General features: G+C 35.2%; 2 protein-coding genes across 11 annotated transcripts in view; both read right to left on the bottom strand.

Moving 5' to 3' along the window:
• The window catches only part of LOC131434911 (uncharacterized), a 435,240-nt gene that overhangs the window by 24,575 nt on the left and 389,559 nt on the right, over positions 1-21,106 (bottom strand). The gene's annotated exons all lie outside the window — the stretch shown is intronic.
• The window catches only part of LOC131434913 (uncharacterized), a 186,057-nt gene continuing 175,277 nt past the window's right edge, over positions 10,327-21,106 (bottom strand). For all 5 annotated transcript variants that reach the window (XM_058602185.1, XM_058602184.1, XM_058602182.1 and 2 more), the window contains one exon: positions 10,327-10,430. The gene's annotated coding sequence lies outside the window, so the exon portion shown is untranslated. The remainder of the gene's footprint in view (positions 10,431-21,106) is intronic.

The raw sequence follows: 21,106 nt of genomic DNA, 5'->3' as shown, positions 1-21,106 counted from the left end.
TCCATCCACCTTTAGTAAATCTAGGAAATTTCTTAACCGATTACTAAAGGTGGATGGAACATGAAATTTCCGAATGCATTTCTGCTTAATGAAATTAGATATGATCCTTTTTTATTTGCAACCTTTTGAATATTGATTACCAATCGAAACAGGTGAATACATAAAATTAAAACATAGTGGAGGGTGTGCAAAAACCACCGAAAAAAGTGTTTTTCGAAGTAATGATGCAGGGGACCACGCAGTAAAATGTACTGCCTTTTTGCCTTTCTCTATAGAAAGGTATTAGAATTGCTGGAAAAACCGACTTTCGAACGGAGCCTCGGAGACCCATAGTATTATATACCATTCGACTCAGTTCGACGAGATCGGAAAATGTCTGTGTGTGTGTGTGTGTGTGTGTGTGATATTTATACGCTCTCAATTTTCTCAGAGATGGCTGAACCGATTTTAACAAACTTATGCTCGTTTATAAGCTATTATTGGGCCATTGATCAAATCCAAAGATCAAATGGCTGTGACTTTTGGTTCCGGAGATATGAGTGTATAAGTGACGTAACCGACAAAACCCGTTGTATTTTTACCGTGCAAGTTTCTCGGAGATGACCAAACATATTTTAACAAGCTTAGGCCCGTTTGAAAGCTATTGTTAAGCCATTGTTCAAGTTCGAAGACCAAATGGCTGTGACTTTTGATTCCGGAGATATGATGGTATAAGTGACGTAACCGACAAAACACGTTGTTTTTACTGCTCTAATGTATATAAGAGTGCCAATATTTTTGGATCACCTCTAATTTCATAAAGTGCTATTGTTCAAAAGTTTAAGCACCTCGAAAAAAGACCTCATGCAAAGTTTGAGCTAAATCGGACATGGGTAAGGGGTGCTGCCCAGCGGTTGAAGTTGGAAAATTTTCGATCTTGAAAAAGCACCATAGCGGGGAGTGCATGAAATTTCCGAAATCGAAAATTTTTTTTTGATGCTGAAAATCTTTAAATTGCATGAAATGTGGAGATTTAGCATTATTTGAAAAAAAAATTTTTTTTATCGACTAAGTCCCAGCAAGTCGGGATGACACTAAATCTCGACGTTTCATGCAATTCTAAGACTTTTGGCATCAAAATTTTTTTTCGCTTTCGGAAAATTCCATTAAGTGGACTAAGAATGGATTTTTTATTTTAGATTAGCATCACTCTTCTCATACAAATAAGAAACGCAAATGTCAAGCGCTTGGTTGAAAAAATGATGCCTACTATGGCATATAAACACTGAAGAATGCTTTTGTGAACTACTCGATTCAGTCTGAATCAATTGGTTTCAAAAATGAGCCCAAATTAGTGTCACAAACTATTTAATAAAAAGATAAAAAATGTTTTTATGAGACTGTTTTGAAGAAAGAGAAAGACATTATTACACCACTAGGTGGATTAAAAAGGGTTCTTACATTAAAACTGGCTTTCTCTTCACTATACGGGGCTGGATGTCAATAAATAAAAAATGCAAAACCAACCTCGTAACATTTTCCTGTCATAATTTTTATCGATTATAACTCAGTCATTTGTTGAAGAGTTGATATAATTTAACTACCAATCGATTGATTCCGAAACATTGAACGTAAATATATGTGGAAACGTCGTTTAAGTATTTCAATAGTATACTATTGAAAAAAATGGTTGGAATCGACCTATGTTTTCACGAGCCAATCACAGCTTACCATAATGATGTCATCCTCTCGTCCGATTTGCGCAGTATGAACTAACGCACAAAACGGAATCTATAAATATATGCTGCATCAAATTTTTACTTAGTCATCCACTGGCTGTGAGCGAGAAAGGTGTTTGACTAGTGAGCTGGGCTTGTATTGAGAAACCTCAAACGAACGAAGCAACAACAAAACAAAAACATCCGCTGTGAACACTTTGCTTGACATTGCCGAAATAGAGAGAAACTGGATGCGCGAGAGTATACGCTACTGAGCAGACCAGTTCCCTTGCTTGGTAAATTGTCTGTGCTCTCAGTCTTAGTTAACATATGAACTAAGCAATCCATGGCAATGCAATGAAATGAAGGGTTCGCTCCAAGGGGCGGACGCTTAGAACAACGTGCCAATCACACATTAACAGGTTGCACAGGTTGCGGCACACAAAGGGCTCACTTTTGACAAGTGGCTGTTTTCGTCGTTTTGCCTGCACTGCTATTCATTGTTATGCAAACGATAGAATAACCACAAGCCAATTTTTTTTCTCTTCTTGCTGCTAAGTTGGCAACGGATGAAGTAAATTTTGCCAAAAAATTAAATGTCAATATCTTGACATAAACTAGCTGTGTCAAAACAGTGCTTCCAGCTGTTTTATGAGGCACATAGTGGCACACTTAGTTAGTTGTGTGAAGCGACTCTCCCCTTGGTTCGCTCTCATTAGAACTGTGCGAGAATGAAGAACTTTGCTTCAAGGCGTGCTACAAAACGCAAAGCAAGGTCATACAAGCAATGTTTATGGTGTTTTTTTCAGTGTAGGTTTACAAAAATGATTTTTGAACATGATGTTTGCACTCCAAGACCAAATTTAATCACATTTCAAAAATATTTCAAACATTGTATAGTATAACTTTTGCATTTGAGCCCATTTTCAAAAAAATCAAATTGTTTCTTGGAAGTTTACACTGTGTATATTCATTCCTAGAAACACTAAAAGCAATGCTCTATAAATTAATATTCATCGGAACTAAAAGTTATGAATCTAGTTTTCTCATAGGCATCTTCAATATGAGAACCGTCCATCAAATCGTTTTTCTTAATTTGAAATTCCCGGCAAGTTCAACAAGAAATTTGTTGACACTTGAGAAAGAAAAAGAAACAATTTTCCCTTCTACGTTGTTGCGAAAGAAATTCTGAAAAACAGTTCTTTTAATGATAAAATACTGCAAAATTTTGAAAAAGATATTAAGTAGGAGCAACGGAGACAATATTATCTGCAACAAAGTGGTACCGCGGGCATGAGAAAATTAAGCTGTTCTGCCACCGTGGGATTTATAGCAATCCGTTCAATGTATCGGAGGTCAACTTTTATATACTATTTCGAATGCCTAAATGTTTGGCTGAAAAGATGATCGAACAGAAACTGCAGATTTCACTTCAAATAACAAATCGACTGAAAAGTTCGTATCGTTTCTACGAGAGGGCGCCACTAGAATTAAATCCATACCATTTTCAGTTAGTACCAACCTTCAAAAGATACGTGTATAAATTTGACAGCTGTCTGATTATTAGTTTGTGAGATATTGCATTTTGAGTGAAGCTACTTTTGTTATTGTGAAAAAAATGAAAAAAAAAGGAATTTCGTGTGATGATGAAACACTACTTTTTGACGAAAAAAGTGCCGCCGATACCAAAAAATGGCTTGATGAGTGTTATCCAGACTCTGCACCGGGCGAAGCAACAATTCGTAAGTGGTTTGCAAAATTTCGTACTGGTCATATGAGCACCGAAGACGATGAACGCAGTGGACGTCCAAAAGAGGCTGTTACCGATGAAAACGTGAAAAAAATCCACAAAATGATTTTCAATGACCGTAAAGTGAAGCTGATCGAGATAGCTGACACCCTAAAGGTATCAAAGGAACGTGTTGGACATATTATTCACGAATATTTGGATATGAGAAAGCTTTGTGCAGAATGGGTGCCGCGTGAGCTCACAATCGATCAAAAACAACAACGAATTGATGATTCTGAGCAGTGTTTGGAGCTGTTATATCGAAATAAAACCGATTTTTTTCGTCGATATATAACAATGGACGAAACATGGCTCCATCACTTCACTCCGGAGTCCAATCGACAGTCAGCTGAGTGAACTGCACGCGATGAACCTAACCCAAAGCGTGGAAAGATTCAACAATCGGCCGGTAAGGTTATGGCGTCTGTATTTTGGGATTCGCATGGTATAATTTTCATCGACTACCTTGAAAAGGGAAAAACCATCAACAATGACTATTATATAGCGTTATTAGAGCGTTTGAAGGACGAAATTTCAAAAAAACGGCCTCATTTGAAGAAAAAAAAAGTTTTGTTTCATCAAGACAATGCACCGTGTCATAAGTCGATGAAAACCATGCTGAAATTGAATGAATTGGGCTTCGAATTGCTCCCTCATCCACCGTATTATCCAGATTTGGCCCCCCAGTGACTTTTTCCTGTTCTCAGACCTCAAAAGAATGCTCGCTGGTAAAAAAATTAGAAGCAATGAAGAGGTAATCGCTGAATCTGAGGCCTATTTTGAGGCAAAGGACAAATCGTACTACAAAAATGGTATCGAAAAGTTGGAAGATCGCTATAATCGCTGTATCGCCTCTGAAGGTAATTATGTTGAATAATAAAAACGAATTTTGACAAAAAAAATGTGTGTTTCTATTAAACGATACGAACTTTTCAGCCGAACTGTTAATGTTATTCGTATATGAGATGACTACTGGAGCCGTTATATTTTAGGGTTCTCATCAGGTAACAGTCGGGTAAGTAATTACTGCAACATGTTCTAGTTTTGGGTCTCAAATTTACTCGCTTTTTTTTTCTACTTTGTATATTACCCCTTAATACAAAAAGCTCTCCGGCAAAAGACCGTTCAAGATAAAAACCGGCGTAAAATAAATATTATAATATAGATTAAAATAAAATGGTCTCATTTGTTTGTTTATTTCATGTCATTCGTCGTGAGTTCAATTAACTCGTTCTATCAAAATAAAGCACAAACCAAATCCTAAAATGAAACATACGGTAACGTTTATCATATCTAGCCATTTCATTTCACAGGAAATTTAATATACAAAAGCAACTAATGGCTCGTATAATCACATTCCCACGCTTAATTTTGCATTAAATTGAATTTTCAAAAATTGTTATCGTTTATACCGATCAACATCGGCATAACCCGATGAAAGAGATTGCGCTCAGTTCAAACCATAGCTCACATTCACATACACATTGGAGGGAAGTGACTGAGGATGATAATTTTCAGCGTTCGCGATGAATATATGTAACCTGATTTAAACGTAATTATTCCGCTATGATTTTGACACCCCACTGTTCTACAATTAGCGCCACCGAATCAGATAATGTTAAGTGATGACGATAATTGAATAAACTATTACGAAGTAATTATAATTATGTTCAGTCATTCGTTTAGCTGTCACGATTCAAGATGTTTGGCATTTCACAATTTATGCAAATAAAAATGGAATGTTTATGAAGTTTTATAATGTGGGAATAGTTTTTTTTAACTCTACGGTACGTGGTTGAAACTGACAGGGAGTGTAGTGTCAATTTGAGTTAGGTGTTCTGTCACAGATGGTGAACTTCCAGCCCTATTATATACATGACTTGGTTATTTCTATTGAGACATCATTTGTTTCGCAAGTCTGTAATTTTTTGCAGGAAAATTGTAAAACTATTTGTAATATAAGTTCACTTTGTGTTTCGCATAGCATAGACGACACTATTTAAACAGATCCTCTCCACACAACCAGAATTAGTATAGAGCCGACGGGTATCGGTCGGGTTCGGGCTTAGAAAAAAATATGCCCGAAATTAAACGATCTTAACCGATCGAAGCGACATATGCATTGTCGGTGTTATTAGATTCAAGCAGAACGAAAATAATTTGTAATCGTTGTGCCAAAACAGTGAATTTTGAAGAGGATTTAATAGAAAGGGTGTAGCCGGGTTTGCATCTAAAAACTGTCCCCAAACAGAAATTAAATTTGTTAGAATTATATAATGAACTGATAAGTAATTTTTCTAACATTTATTGAATTCAAATCAATGTAAGTACTAAGTATACCAAAAATGTGAGATTAAAATTGACTACAGTGTATTTGTTGATTTATTTGATTTGAATACAATAAATTTAAAATGACTTATCAGTTTTCAAAATATAAACTAAACCGTATATTGAAAACTAAATATTCGCCAATTCATTAGCTCTGATTCATGTCCTCGTTAATTTCGTATGAATTACAGCCGTCAGCTGGCACACATGTTCACATTATTGCTAGGAAAAAGGTGCCATGGGTGCGGGCCAGTGTAAATAACATTAGGAATGAATTTCTTTTATCATTATTATTTACTTCAATACCCATAAGACCTGCACTCAAGTTGTAGATGAAAACGCATCCTATTAAGTTCTGAAGGTGAGTGGTGTATGATTTCAGAACTAAATACCATGCTTCTCCATCTGATAATAATTTGATGGAGACGCATGGTTTTTCGATTGATTTATTTTTTCAAAAGTCTTATATAACACCCGTCCACATTTTTTTTTGAAATCTGAAAATAATACAGCGTAATGTACTCATAAATGATTTATTTTTAATGTAAAATCTAAAGTGGTACCCAAATTGTAAGTGTGAATAAAAAAAACTTTGAACATGTTTTTTTACATGAAATACATGAAATTTTGAAAAAAAAAACTGAAAAAAATTAGAAAGATTTCCCATAATACCAAAAATATTCCTGATTTTTTAAAATTTATTTTGCTAAATAGATTTTTGAAAAATTTAAATAAAATAAAAATCAGAAGAACCACTCTAACTCCACAAATAGGGCAGTTAAATGGTTAAACTTTTGGGAAATTCATCTCCAATACAATGCAATACAATGAGTGTTCATTTTATTTTATTTCTTCTATCGATGGAAATCTATTTCTCTTTGGGGTTAACGCTAAGTTTAAGACGCGCGCGTGAAGTTTATAACCGTGCAGATATTTTTTGCGACCATGTTTAACTAGAACGTATGTAAATATAGTATAGACTGCGAGGAGGATCCATTTGATATTTTATTATTTTGGTTAGGGAGTAGATATCGACATTATTTCGTATCGCGTAAGCCTTAGTTGTTGGATTGATGGTAATCTAGTGATATATTGCCAGTATTATGACTGTTAATCAAAAAATCAGAATTCAATGAATTAAATGTATGAATTGATAGCGAACCTCCCTACAGCCGGATGTCCAGAGTTTTACGGGTTTTGGAAGAAATTTCGTATTTTAGTAGGAAGCACGTATTAATACAAAACACGATAAAATTGCAACATATTCTCGGTAGCCGGCTACCCAGAGCAATAAACACATGATAATATTGTTCGAAAATTTACTAAAAAACAACCTCGTCCTGTGATGGAAATGGAAATGCAGAGGAATACTCGGTTTCTAGTAGCAACATGGATTGAACTAACAATCCTTCCTTCCTTCCCAAGTAGATCTGCATTCGGACGTGGCTGGTGTCGGTATTGATCAGCATGCAATTTACAATTTACACAATGTGAACTACGGGCTATTCCCAAACAAGTTAATTCAGGAAAACATTTTCAAGCTTAATTGGTACTGATCAATAACAGAGTTGCCACACATGGGCGGTCTCTAATGCTAATGATAATGCTACGGGAGACGATTTTTTCATTCAACGGATACGGGTCGGTTTCGGGTTCAAATAACACTTTACCTTTTCCTTAAAATAGGCCTCAGTTTCACCGATAACCTCTTCATTCGTGCGAAATTTCTTACCGGCGAGCATTTTGTTCAGGTTTGCGAAGGTAGTCACTGGGAGCCAAATCTGGCGAATACGGTGGAGCAACTCAAAGTTCAATTCATGAAGTTTTGGACGTCCACTGCGTTCTGCATCATCGTTCTCTACGACCACGTTTGAAGTCAGCAAAGCAACGTTTTATTGTTGTTTCTGATAGAGCGGACTCTCCATAAGATTTTTCATGCCATTGCTTCACTTGAACGGTTTTTTTTTCATCAAGAAGTCGTGTAAAATTAAAATACACAATTGTTTTTGATAATAACAAAAGTAGCATCACTCTTAGCCCAATAACTCACAAAGTAATGAATAGAATATCATGAAATTTTAACAGCTGTCTTTTAAAGGTTAGTATTATTTGAAAGAAAGTAACTACAATAAAACTAGCGCCATCTATGTGTTAGGCCCGGGACTTTTCAGCTCATGTGTTATTTAGTCAGGTTTCGGGTAGTAGAAGCCGAATGAAGATTTTCATTTTTTTTTATAAAATTTTTTTTTATTCAGGCCAATTTGCGTACAAGCTTTACGTGGCCGAATGAGCCATGTTTTTATTAGATAAAATAATTTTTTTACCGTTGGATCTCGTTGTCACTCTTTTTCTAGGGGGAGAGGAGCTTCCATTTTTATCTTGCGATGATTGAGGGGCACTTTGTTCGTGGCTCGTCTCGTCCTCCATTGCCGCATCGGTGGTATCGTTGTTGGTTTCCGTTTTTCCTCCGTTTTCCTTGTGATTCGCATTCTTGGGTTGGTTGTTAGTTGCTGTAGACGTGCCTTGTTGTGCATTAATTGCAGTTGCTGGTGGGTTTGATGGTACAGCAGGAGTACTGCGCTCACTAGTTTCCGTTGCTAGGCGGTTGTCCTTATTTTTGTTTGAAGATGTCCTTTTTGCAGTTTCAGTGCAAGGTTTGCCGTAGTGTGCAGGTTGTTCACAAAATTGACATGTAATCAGTTGATTTGCATACGTAATCAGCGTTTTACATGGATGTATCCCGTCTTGATCACAAATGATGTACAGGGTCCGGCACTCGAAGTGTAACCAATTAAAAAGGCCATAAATTCAGTTTGGAAAATTACTTTTACTTAATTCAAAGTACAAAATGTGTAAAAATAATACGTTTGGCCGAATGTGACTTGTAGGTATTTTGGCCCACTCGCGGACAATAACTTTTTTCAGCGCCTCGAGACTGGTGTATCTTTTAGTTCGGACTTTGCTCTCCAAAATGGCCCAAAGAGAATAATCCATTGGATTCGCATCTGGTGAATTCGAGAGCCATTGTGTGGACGTGATGAAGTTCAGAACGTTGTTTTTCAGCCATTCTTGGTTCACTCGAGCTTTGTGAGACGGTGCCGAGTCCTGCTGAAACGTCCATGGTCTGCCACCGAGATGTTTGTCTGCCCACGGCTTCAAAGCAACCTTTCCCGATAATATGTCGCATTTACCTTGACGCCAGGCTCGATGCAAACGATTGGAGAGCGCCCATCTGCGGTTACAGCGGCCCAAACCATTATCTGTTGCGGGTGCTGCCTCCTGGTGGCCAATCGATGACTCAAATTCTCGTATGAACGGTCGGTCAAGTAAACCCTATCGTTTTGAGAGTTTACGAATTGCTCAATTGGAAAAATTTTCTCGTCAGAAAATACAATGTTCGGAAATTGACCGCATTCGGCCAAACGAAGCAACTCCTTCGCTCTCTCAAGTCATCAAGTCAAGGCAAAAGGTGGTCATATCGAGCAAAAGTGAATTGATTCTGAATTTTGTATTATTTTTACACATTTTGTACTTTGAATTAAGTAAAAGTAATTTTCCAAACTGAATTTATGGCCTTTTTAATTGGTTACACTTCGGGTGCCGGACCCTGTAAGATGGAATTGCTTTACGTAGTTGCATACGTATCACTCGCAGGCCATTCCGGATACCCGGAAAAAAATTCCGCCATACTTTCCTTTTGATGGAAAGAACTTCACCGTACTGCGACATACTTTCCCGAACATACCCATCGCTGGTCTGCGGGGGAAGGTCATGCACGCGTACTTCTATGGCATTGTCCACCATGTACACAAGGATTTTATATTTAACATTGTCAATACTGTGCACCCCGTTATTAACCGAAGCAAATGCAATTGCATCTTTTTCACGTTTGAACATAATGTACACCTAATGTAATGTTGGACGCCTTGTTGAATTGAATCTCACTTACATCAGTAACGTTTAGATGCATTAGTTCCTTAAGCAAGATTTTAATTTCGGTTGCTGCTGGTCTAACTTTGCGGCGCTTGAAATCAATACAAATTGAGTTTGGCCTTGTAGGCCAAGTTTCAGGCTTTGTTAAATCGTATTTGCCCATTTCGTACACTCTATTGTTCACTACACTGTATTGTCTTTGTTTCTATCGTCTCGACCGTAAGCAATTGTCGACTGTGTCTGATGAGATGCGAGCACGAACTGATTTTCATATTTTATCGGGTATGGGTCGGGTTCGAGTTTTGAAAAAAGAAATTCTCGAGTTGGAGTCTGGTACAGGTAAAAGGTTGTTATTTTCGACCGGGTACGGGTCGGGATCGGGTTTAAAAAAACTTACACAGCCATCTCTAATGTGTAGATAGAAAAGTATAAACATTTGAATTAACTTGTTTAGAAAACTTCAAGTCTTCTCCAGGCCGTCGTTTTTAAAAGTAACTTTTTTCTATACATTTATCATCACAGTAACCAAAGTTTCATATTTATGCATCAAACTCATTACCGTAGCTTTCCGCTCTACGATATCCTCTGTCTTGTCAACCAGTATAAAAATATCATATGATGTAATGTGATGATTTTTCCTTATTAAAAGTGTATACTTAACTTTGATTGGATGCAACGCTTACCTGTAACGAGAAGAATGGAAATAAGCATTAAAATTAAAACTTCCAATATTGGATAATAATGAAATAAATATGCTACGATCTTACAAATTATTATCATCTATTTCGGTATCAGTTATGAATTGTCATACACTTTCATCGTTCTTGGGAATTTTAATTCCTCGTAATGAATTTGTCTACAGTTCGGCAACACCTGCTCTCTTCGGCAGAGCCGTTTGGAACATTATCCAGCATTATTTCAATTATTCGACAATCGTACTCCCCCGATCGGGGAAAAGCACTTAATTTTCATTCACTTTCTCCCAACCGCAGAAAAAAAAACTTTGCATTGACAAACGGCGAAGGCATACAAATTCGACTTCACCGTTGCACGGATCGACCGAAGAAACTCGCTGATGCTTTGCGTGGATTTTTCAAAGCCCGCAAAGCGCTATCGTTTATCATCTTGAACCCGGCTCACAATACGAGCCCGTATTTGCAAAGATTTTCTCCGGTAGTCGTGTACGAATTAAAATTATTTTCCCCGTCGCTCGCGTACCAACATACCTTTAGGGGAAAGAGGTGAACTCGAAACTAAGGTTTGGAGAAAAACGGGGCACACAGCGAAAATGTCATAATTTTCTTTCAATCTGTTTTTAACCATAACCAACTTTAGGTTGCTTAGAAATCTGCACTATAATTTGAGAGATATATCAAACTTTTAGTATTATTTTTTTCAGTCTGCAACTAGATTGTGGTAAAAACTACCAAATTTAACTAATCCGTATACCAATTAATCCCGAATGCTATTTAAAATCTGTGATTTAGACTGACTAAAAAACAGATGCACAAAAACAAATACAAATATTACGCTAAATTTGCTAGTGAAGTCATAAATGAGCCAGTCTTTTTTGGCACAAAAAATGATTTTCTATAAGAGATATTAATATTTGAGAAATGATATCCAATTCGGCACGAGATTTTTTTAGTGTGTGACTTGTTTTGATTATGAAATGTACTGTGGGAGATTTTCGGATGTCAGATTCATCCAAAATAACAGAAAAATATAAATTTCTTTAAATTAAGTAAACTCAAACTGATCAAGCTTCAATTTATTACACATTGCGAGGCGAAGAGCTAAGCTGTAACACATTCTGCTTTAAGAAACTCAGTTCCATTCGAAGTGTACGCTTACAACCAAATCAGATATACCCGAAACATGTTTCTTTCGACTCAACATCGCATAAACAATTCTAGCACCATATTCATACAACGGCCCGCCATGGAAAACGAACCGAATATGAACATCATGGTTCTGGCTTATGACCTGTATCGGAACACGAGTTGGTAGCAGGAATTGGCCAAAGCGCAGGGGTGGTGTGGGGGTGTCTGAATTGTGAAGCAAGAAATCAACAACCATTTCGTATGGACCACCCAATCCGTATGACAGACGCAGATTTCATGCGGGAGATCCTTTTGCCGTCCCAACTCTGGGCAATCACAATAAAAGCAAGTACGAAACGGACCCAAATGAACAAACATTATCAGTCACTTAGATTCAATTTCGAACAAAAGCGAGTAAGCGAAGCAGGATCCTTACCGGGAGATAATACGGGTAGCGTGAGTTAGTAAGGGATAGCTTTGTGCTTCAGTGCCCACTCACTGACTATGGTGTCCTGGGTGATGCAGTGGGTGAATGGGGGGAATCTAAGGATTGGGAAATTGTATGCCAAGCGAGTCTGGTGGTCGCTGGAAGGGCTGCTTGACGATGAGAAACTTGAACAATTCTTTGTACGATGAATTAAAAATAGATTCAACAGATAAACAGTTGAATTTGAATGACCAGATAAACGTAATCATAAATTCAATTTTGCGGTGCTCCACAAAAGCGGGGGTGCTAGACAGTGTTTGGTTTTAAATTTTGTGATCAATAATACATTACTATTTTACATAATATGATCGTTGGAGAATTTTCGTTGTTATGTCCATAGTGATCAGGATATAGGGTAACGGCTCCCTATTTCATCTGAGCTCCTATTTCCATCTCATCCCTTCACCTCATTACTTTGAACATGAATAATATCTTACAACGTACCTGAACCAAACTGTAGAATGTTTTAAAATGATTATTCAAGCTATTGTAACACTTTCTCATTAGAAGAAAAGGGGTTAAATTCTTCGGTGATCGTTTTTTTCATTTAAAACAAACTTACTTTTCAATTTAGGACACATTTTCGTCTCAAGATTTACAGTTGGTGATGTTTCTGATTATCTACTAATTTAATTAAGGATTAAAAACTTCAAAAATTACCCGACAAGCAAAAAAAAAAAGACTTCAAGAATATGAGATGAAAGTTTTTCACTTAGTTCACTTGATTGCGCTTTGTTTTCATCTCATTTGGTTTTGCAAAGTTGCCAAGTTTTCTCATAATGTTACAAAAAAAAAATTGTTTTCCTTCTTCAAATAATCATCAACAAGTATTTTTTTGGTATCCATGACATTAGTTTAATTATATTGTTGATATTAACCTTATGATAAAAAAAGAACCGGAATTTTCATTTTAAAACTCCCGCGCTTGTTCAATCGGTAAATTTTTATTCTCTCAACGTTGGCAACTCTTTTATACACATTCTGTCAAATTTTGACGCATATCGTACGATTAGTTTTTGTTTGGCGTCTATACAAAGAAGTTGAAAAATTTTCGTGTGGCGATTTTTATAATGGATGAAATTTTAGAACAACGGCTCGCCTTCGAAGCGCCATTCGGTCGATTGTTGTGCGGTTTCGACGTCATATTCATAGATCCACACCTCATCACCAGTTATGATGCATTTGATGAATGTGGAGTCACTATCTGCGTTGGAAATCATCTCTTTGGCCACATCAACACGACGCTGTTTTAGAATGAAATTCAGATTTTTTGGCTTCAGCCAAGAAGCGACGCGTTTCAAACCCAAAACATCAGTTAAAATGTGTTCGGCTGATCCATAAGAGATGCCCAACAACACAGCAATCTCTCTAATCGGTACAGAACGATTTTGCAACACGATTTGCTTCGCCGATTCAATGTTTTCTTCAGTAACAGATGTTGTTGGGCGGCCAGGGATCTCATCATGATCCAAGCTTGTACGACCACCTTTGAGGCGTTTATACCACTCGTATGCCTGTGTTTTTCCTAGACACGATTCACCAAAGGCCTTTTCTAACATTTTCAACGTTTCGGAACACTTAAATTCATTTGCAACACAAAATTTGATGCATGCACGTTGTTCTAAATTTTCATCCATTATAAAAATCGCCACACGAAAATTTTTCAACTTCTTTGTATGGACGCCAAACAAAAACTAATCGTACGATATGCGTCAAAATTTTACAGAATGTGTATAAAAGTGTTGCCAACGTTGAGAGAATAAAAGTTTACCGATTGGACAAGCGCGGGAATTTTAAAATGAAAGTTCCGGTTCTTTTTTGATTATAAGGTATATTTCAATAAAACTGTTTCGGCTTCGAATATTACCAGAAAAAGCGTGAGAAATACTAATGAAATAACTATTTTGGCAAATCTAGTGGCACTGGTTTCTTTCCGCTATACGTCACCTGTTAAGTGTGTGTGTTTCATCGGCTGTGCACAGAGATGCCAGATATTTTCATAGAAAATATGTGGCTGCTCTATCTGTTTTCACTAATAAAATGAATCAATTCAAATTGGTTTAAAATTTTAATATAAAGGTTTATCAGTGTTCATCATCTAATATCTGCACAAAACATTTCCATTTTAACATGTGATTTTTCCGTTTATTAATAAACTTTTGATGAAGTACTGCAATCAAATATTAACAGATACTCAGAGAGAAAAGTGTAACAGTTTACTTCTCACTTTTTATGAACCTTTATAAATCTGTGTTAAATTTAGAAAATCTGTATAAAATCTGCAATCCGATTTTAATCAGTATGCGAACGCCCAAAATCTATAAAATATAGATAAATCTATATAAATGGCATCTCTGATTCAGCATTTTGTTTTTAGAAGGGCTAATGCCTAAATAGTTACAATTCTTTTTTTTTAAGTTTTCCAAATTAACTGCACAGTAAAATTTTAAATTTGAAACGTAAGGTAACGAAAACGATCCAAAAAATTTTAAACGTCGAAATAGTTTCAAACTGTTTCTAACGGTGTTGTCTCATAGCTGGTATTAGGCCCTTTTGAAGGGAAATTCTGACATTTTGAACCTGAGAGTGTAATAGTGCAATATTTTGGTTTGATTGCTGTCGCCATTGCTAGTTTATGGGACGAATAAAGGACCAACGATAAGATGAATATAAAACCTTTGAGATGAAATTAGGAGCACAGTAGTGAACATATCAGAAGCGTTTTTGGCTGATTTTTCAAATATTATTTTAATTTCCGAGGAATGTGAATCAATTCCCAATATGGAGCAAGACGTGATTTTAGTGGCTAAATCAGGTTTTTAATAGTGATTTTAGTGGCTAAATCAGGTTTTTGAGGTAACGTCCTTACAAATGAGATGAAATAGGGAGCCCTTACCCTAGATGACAAATTCCAGTAAATTAGTAGCAGTGGAACATCCTTTAATAAGTCCGTGTTGTATGTGAGTAATTCTATTTTTTGTTCCACAAAACAGTTTGTCATTAACCATTAACCATCATTTTATCCGCTTTAATTTCCTGGACCCACTGTCCTCAGGCCTTGAACCAGGTTATTACGTCAGAAAATCGATTACATTGAAGAGCATCGAAATCAACGAAATAAGCGAAAAACTTGACTGAATTATTAATTTTACGTTTCGTCTTTGACTCATCAGTGCAGAGCAGTTCAAATTGATCTGCTTAGTGCTAAACTTGGCAGTTCAGTTTGAACCGGTAAGCAGACGTAAAGTTTCTGCTTTTTACAGAACACATCTGAAAAGATTACGTAGACATTTGGTTGAGGAGGGGGAAGGGGATGTATTTAAATACTCTACGAAAGTAGGCAGAAAGCAAAATTGACCATGCACGGAGAACCCTTCGATCATAAAATTGCGATATCGCAGTTTTTGATTTTTGCGATAGTTGATTTAACTAATTTCTTTTTGATTCAACCAATATGGCTTTTGATTTGCATATATTCAAGTAGTTGAAAAATATATTGTTTTGAATGCTGTCAAATGTCGGAGACAGTTGAAAGCAAAACAATAATTGCAATGCAAAATCAACAACTTTTTAATTGAACTCTGTTCGCGTCGCTTCAAAATGTCAATGAAAACAACATCGATGGTTAAAGCGTTTGGTGAAATTGTGTTCATTCGATTTGAGAATTTTATGATAACAAGTGTTTATCTAACAGCGGTGTTGTGATAAAGTTAACCTTGTTTGAGATGAGAAAGATTTGGTGACAAATTAAAAAATGGTAATGAATAACCATCTCGTAAACTTTCAGGTATGCGCAAAAATTTTATGCTTCAAATTCGATCATTATTTACTTCCAGCAGACTGTTTTACTTCCAGCTGTTTGATACCGATGATGATGTTCATGCATTAGCAATAAAACGCTTTTTGATATGAATTTAATTTATAAAAGTAACAGGAGCGAAGGATTTCAAACACACAAAACGTGCTGCGATTGAATGGCGCGTTTGAATTGCCGTCGCAAAATTTTAATTCCCAGCGGTTGATGCACCCAAGCTCATATGAATTGACTAAAATTATCAGTGCATAACTTTAACTAAAACAAATAAAACCGATTTATTGTTCAACTAACAGAATTTTGTTTCAATAACAACACCAGTTATTTCAACTAAAATATTTGTTGAAATTGAAAGGTATGTGTCCTCACTAATTGACAGCATTTTTTTCAAACATTTGAATTAGTTGTTTCAACCATCGTTTCTGCTAATCGTAAAACAAAAATGACAGTTTAGTTAAAACAACAATCGATTAGTTGTACCAAATTTTAACCAATCGAATTCAGAAAATCAACTAATATTCTGGTTGAAATGGGATCGCGGGTGGTTCCGTGTGGTTTCGGGAAACTATTTCTGGCCGATGCAGGTTTGGTCATTTAGGGGTTAGTCAACTCAGTTGCAAAACAAGAAGTGTTCTGTAAATAGCAGAAACTTTACGTCTGCTTAGCGGTTCAAATGAAATTGCCGAGTTTAGCACTAAGCAGTTCAATTTGAACCGCTCTGCACTGATGAGTCAAAGAAGACACGTAAAAATAATAAAAACGGTTATGTGCCCTAGCACAAAATTTGGCTAACCCCTAATTGACTGAATTGCTTTTGATACCATGATATAACACGAAAATAAAATGTTTCCCGAAACCATGGTCAATTTTGCTTCCTGCCTACTTTCGTAGAGTATTTAAATACCCTTCCCCCTCCTCAACCAAATGTCTGCGTAGTCTTTTCAGATGTACAGAAAATTGTGTGATATTTTTCTTTTATATTGGAGAACAATTGGGACAAGAAATCAACAACGAGGTGTATTCGAGAAGAAAGTACGCTTTTATTTCAAAATCGACACCTCGCAACATGTTCAAACTTATACATATGTATATGTGCACTACTCCTGCAGCTATTTCAGGTGTGAATTTGAATCAGTGAATTTGAATCATCGTTTGCCTATCTGTGCGTACAAGAGTAATTGCCGTAATTGGTTTTGCCATGCCGAGCCGTAATTGGTTTTGCCTTTTACATTTAGATAGGCTTTGCAATCACTATGAAAACTATATATATATATATATATATATATATATATATATATATATATATATATATATATATATATATATATATATATATATATATATATATATATATATATATATATATATATATATATATATATATATATATATATATATATATACTATATGGTATGAAACCTTATTCGGCACCACTGGTCCCCCCTTTTCTTGTTCCGGAAGCACAGAAAATGGTGCAGAAAAACTCAAAAGTAGAATTCACTTCGATTTCTCTTGATTCTCTTGATTCTCTTGATTCTCTTGATTTTAATTAAAGCTCATATTATCTTTGAAGCTACTGTGAAATTTCATCCGAATCTGACTTCCGGTTCCGCAGTTAGAGGGCGATGAGTGTCAACGTTTTCAAATCGCCATATAGAATGACAACATCGGTACGTGCAACCTTAGAAGAAGAAAACACAACATGAACGATGTGTGATTTGTTCTATTTCCTACATGCTATAAAGAAAACGAAACGGTTACGGTTGTCTGCTACTGGTAAGTGATATTGGTAGAAGCCGGTGCTGCGGTTGATAAAATTTTTAACTATTTAATGATACGTGTGACCGAAGTTTTCAAATAAATTTAAATTCAAGTCTTACAGTTTCATACGGAATTCCTCAATTTTTTGTGGAAACTACTTCCGGTTCCGGAACTACAGGGTAAACACGAAATTGGAGAGTTTATTTAGATTAAGTCCGAACAATCTTGCCTATTTCTATTCAATAAACAGTTTTTTTTGCGAATGGCACGGTAATATTTATGAAATTATGAGTAATATGAGAAAGACATCATTACACCACTAAGTGAATAAAAACAGGTTTTTGAAGTGTATAATCGGTTATTGTTCCGTTCCATGGGGATGATTTTAGAACTGATAAATAGTGTTTGAAGCAAAATTTCACAATGAATCTGAACATGCAATTAAAAGTTGTAAAACTTTAGCCGATATAACCAAAATTTGAAAATATTTCTGGTGAATTTCATAATCTTTTCACTGTTTTCTGTATTGGCGTGAGAAATGCACATTAAGTTCGGTGGCATTATTTCGTAAGCAAAAATTACACATCACATGGACGCAAAGAAAACTTATAATATAACAACCTTCTACTAATTAGAAGATGACAACGAAAGTCAATTGAACGGAATGAAATATATTGATAGTGAATGTCCAGTAAGTTATTATTTCAACAGTTATTAAATCGATAACGAAAATCGACCTCGCGCTCTCATGCGTGTCAAGTGAATACTTTTACGTAAATTTCATCTCATCGGCAGGTAGGGCCTGGTGAATTATTAATGACTGAAAACATTCCTGGTTTCTATGAGTCGGTTTTGTCTGTTACGCTTTGTGCGACGATTCGTTCAACTCAAGCGAACAACTTTGCGAACAGTTTCTGGCACAAAATTTCATCCTTATAATCGATTTAGGTGATGACCATTTAAGGGTTAACCAATTGTTGTGATTGGGACACGTACCCTTTTGCGTTTAGTTCACGTATCGTCTTCGACTTGTCGTATAAAAAGTCGGTTAGGACATTGTATTTTGGTACGAATATAAAGAAGTGTTATGCAATTATAAAAAAAAACATAATTTCTGCTTTCCGGCTTATGTTGAACTGCTAATTGGTAAAACAGTTCAACATGAACTGTTAAGTCTACGGAGACTTAACGCGAAACTTTCCTTCCTTTCCCCTCGTCGAAGACTTTTACTAAATCCATATCTCCCTCCAAAGAGTCTACATGCTCTATAAATGACCTTTATTACCAAGTAGCCATTTGCTACTAGTACTAAGTTAAAACTATGTTGCATGTTTTTTATGTTGCACAGGTTAAAAAAAGTAACAGCAATTTTCTTTATGACATAATTAGTTACCAAATAGCTATTTAAGTTTCCAATATCCACATCTTTTTGTCATATTGAACTAATGAGCAATTATAAGTTATCGTTAAATAATTTAAACAAATCTGAAAGCCAAAAGGTATACTTTTAGTTACTAGTTGAAGTTTATTTGACGTTTCGAAACCATTTTGAGCACGTATGCGTATGTCAAAATCGTTATTGTGAATCGATGTAGCAGTACCATACATGTTACAAGATTACAAGATTATCTGAAATATGTCGCCAGTCACTAGTCAAAATTGAGTCACCCAAAAGATAAGATGTTAGTAACAATAACTTAAATTTCTTATTGCAAACTAGTCAGAAATGATCTGCCGGAACAAAAAAATGTTACTTTGATATGTTAGCAGATGATTCTATACTTGGGATTTACTGAAATCTGTTCAAGTTGACTTTATTTTCTGTGTTAGTTAGACGATCTTTTTTCACAGCGCTTTACTCGAACTTTAGGTGTAACATTCCAATTGAACAATTAAAAAACATAACACTAATCAAATTAATGTCGAATGTTGTTTTTATAACAGGTTCAAAATACAAACATTGCGAAACAAATTATATTTATTTAAATATTTTACGGTTCATTCTCTTATTTTTTAAAAAGCATTTAGCTTCTTTCTTTTTCGTCCCGGGTTGACGGTTCAATGTATAGGACGCTGGTTTTACAAGCCAGTTGTCGTATGTTCGAGCCCCGACCTGGAAGGATTCTTAGTGTCAGTACACGGATAAAAATCTAGTGCCGGAACCATGATTAAAAATCATGAAATCATGAATCATGTCTATCATGAATAATAAGTCATGATTTCATGATCAAAACAATTGATATCATGAACAATAACACTTCTTTCATGAAAATTTTCATGATATCAATTATTTTGCTCAAGAAATTTCATGAGAAGACATGGTTCATGATTTCATGATTAAAAAATCATGGTACCGGCAATAGATTTTTCCCCGTGTAGGATCCATAGTACTAGCTATGCAATGATACTGTACACTAAGAATCGGCTGCGAAGTCTGTTGAAACAGAAAGGTCAAATTCCACAAAAGGGATGTAATGCCTTTGCTTTGCTTCTTTCTCAGTGTATTTTTTTTAAGTGCTCAGTTGATATTCTGGAACTTTTTTTAGCACTATTTTTGAACAAATAACAGTTTTCTATTTACTATGACTTGAAGAAAGAGCATCCAAAATATACATTTGAAGTCGATCCGAAATCCAAGATGGTAACCTCCGGTTCATTGATATTTGTTGAAATACCTTAAGGTATGAGTAAGGATTTTTAAGATATGTCGATATACCATATTGAATTTCGAAACGAGCTTAAATGTCGTGTCCTGATATTTATTCTGTTCCTAAAATACTCTTATTTTAAAGGGGTTTTAAAGGAATAATAAACCGAAGGTCGCTATATTGGAATACGAAACGACATCAAACATCGTTTTCCGGAAATTTCCGTTTATGGGATAATCTGGAAGTTGCCAGTTTGGATTTCGGAACAACCTCAAACATCGTTTTCATGCATCTAATTATCAAATCCGTTCCAAAAGAAAGATTCAATTATAAGAGTTTTCAAATAATATCTCTAAACCGGAAGTCGCCATCTTGTATTTTGGATCGACACTAAAAATTGTTTTCCGGAACCTATTCATTAAATCCATTTTTAAAATAATCATATTTTTGGGGTTTTCTATATATATATATATATATTTCTATATATATATATATATATATATATATATATATATATATATATATATATATATATATATATATATATATATATATATATATATATATATATATATATATATATATATATATATATATATATATATATATATATATATATATATATATATATATATATATATATATATATATATATATATATATATATATATATATATATATATATATATATATATATATATATATATATATATATATATATATATATATATATATATATATATGGCTCTCGATGTGGCCGGGAGACCAAGAAAATTTTGATGTTTTCGGTTACAAGTTTTACTACATCACATAAATTCCAATAAAG

Source organism: Malaya genurostris, chromosome 3 (assembly GCF_030247185.1).
Source record: "Malaya genurostris strain Urasoe2022 chromosome 3, Malgen_1.1, whole genome shotgun sequence".
Taxonomy (NCBI): Eukaryota; Metazoa; Arthropoda; class Insecta; order Diptera; family Culicidae; genus Malaya; species Malaya genurostris.
The sequence above is the reverse complement of the archived record's forward strand: the minus strand, read 5'-3'. Positions and strand labels throughout refer to the sequence as shown.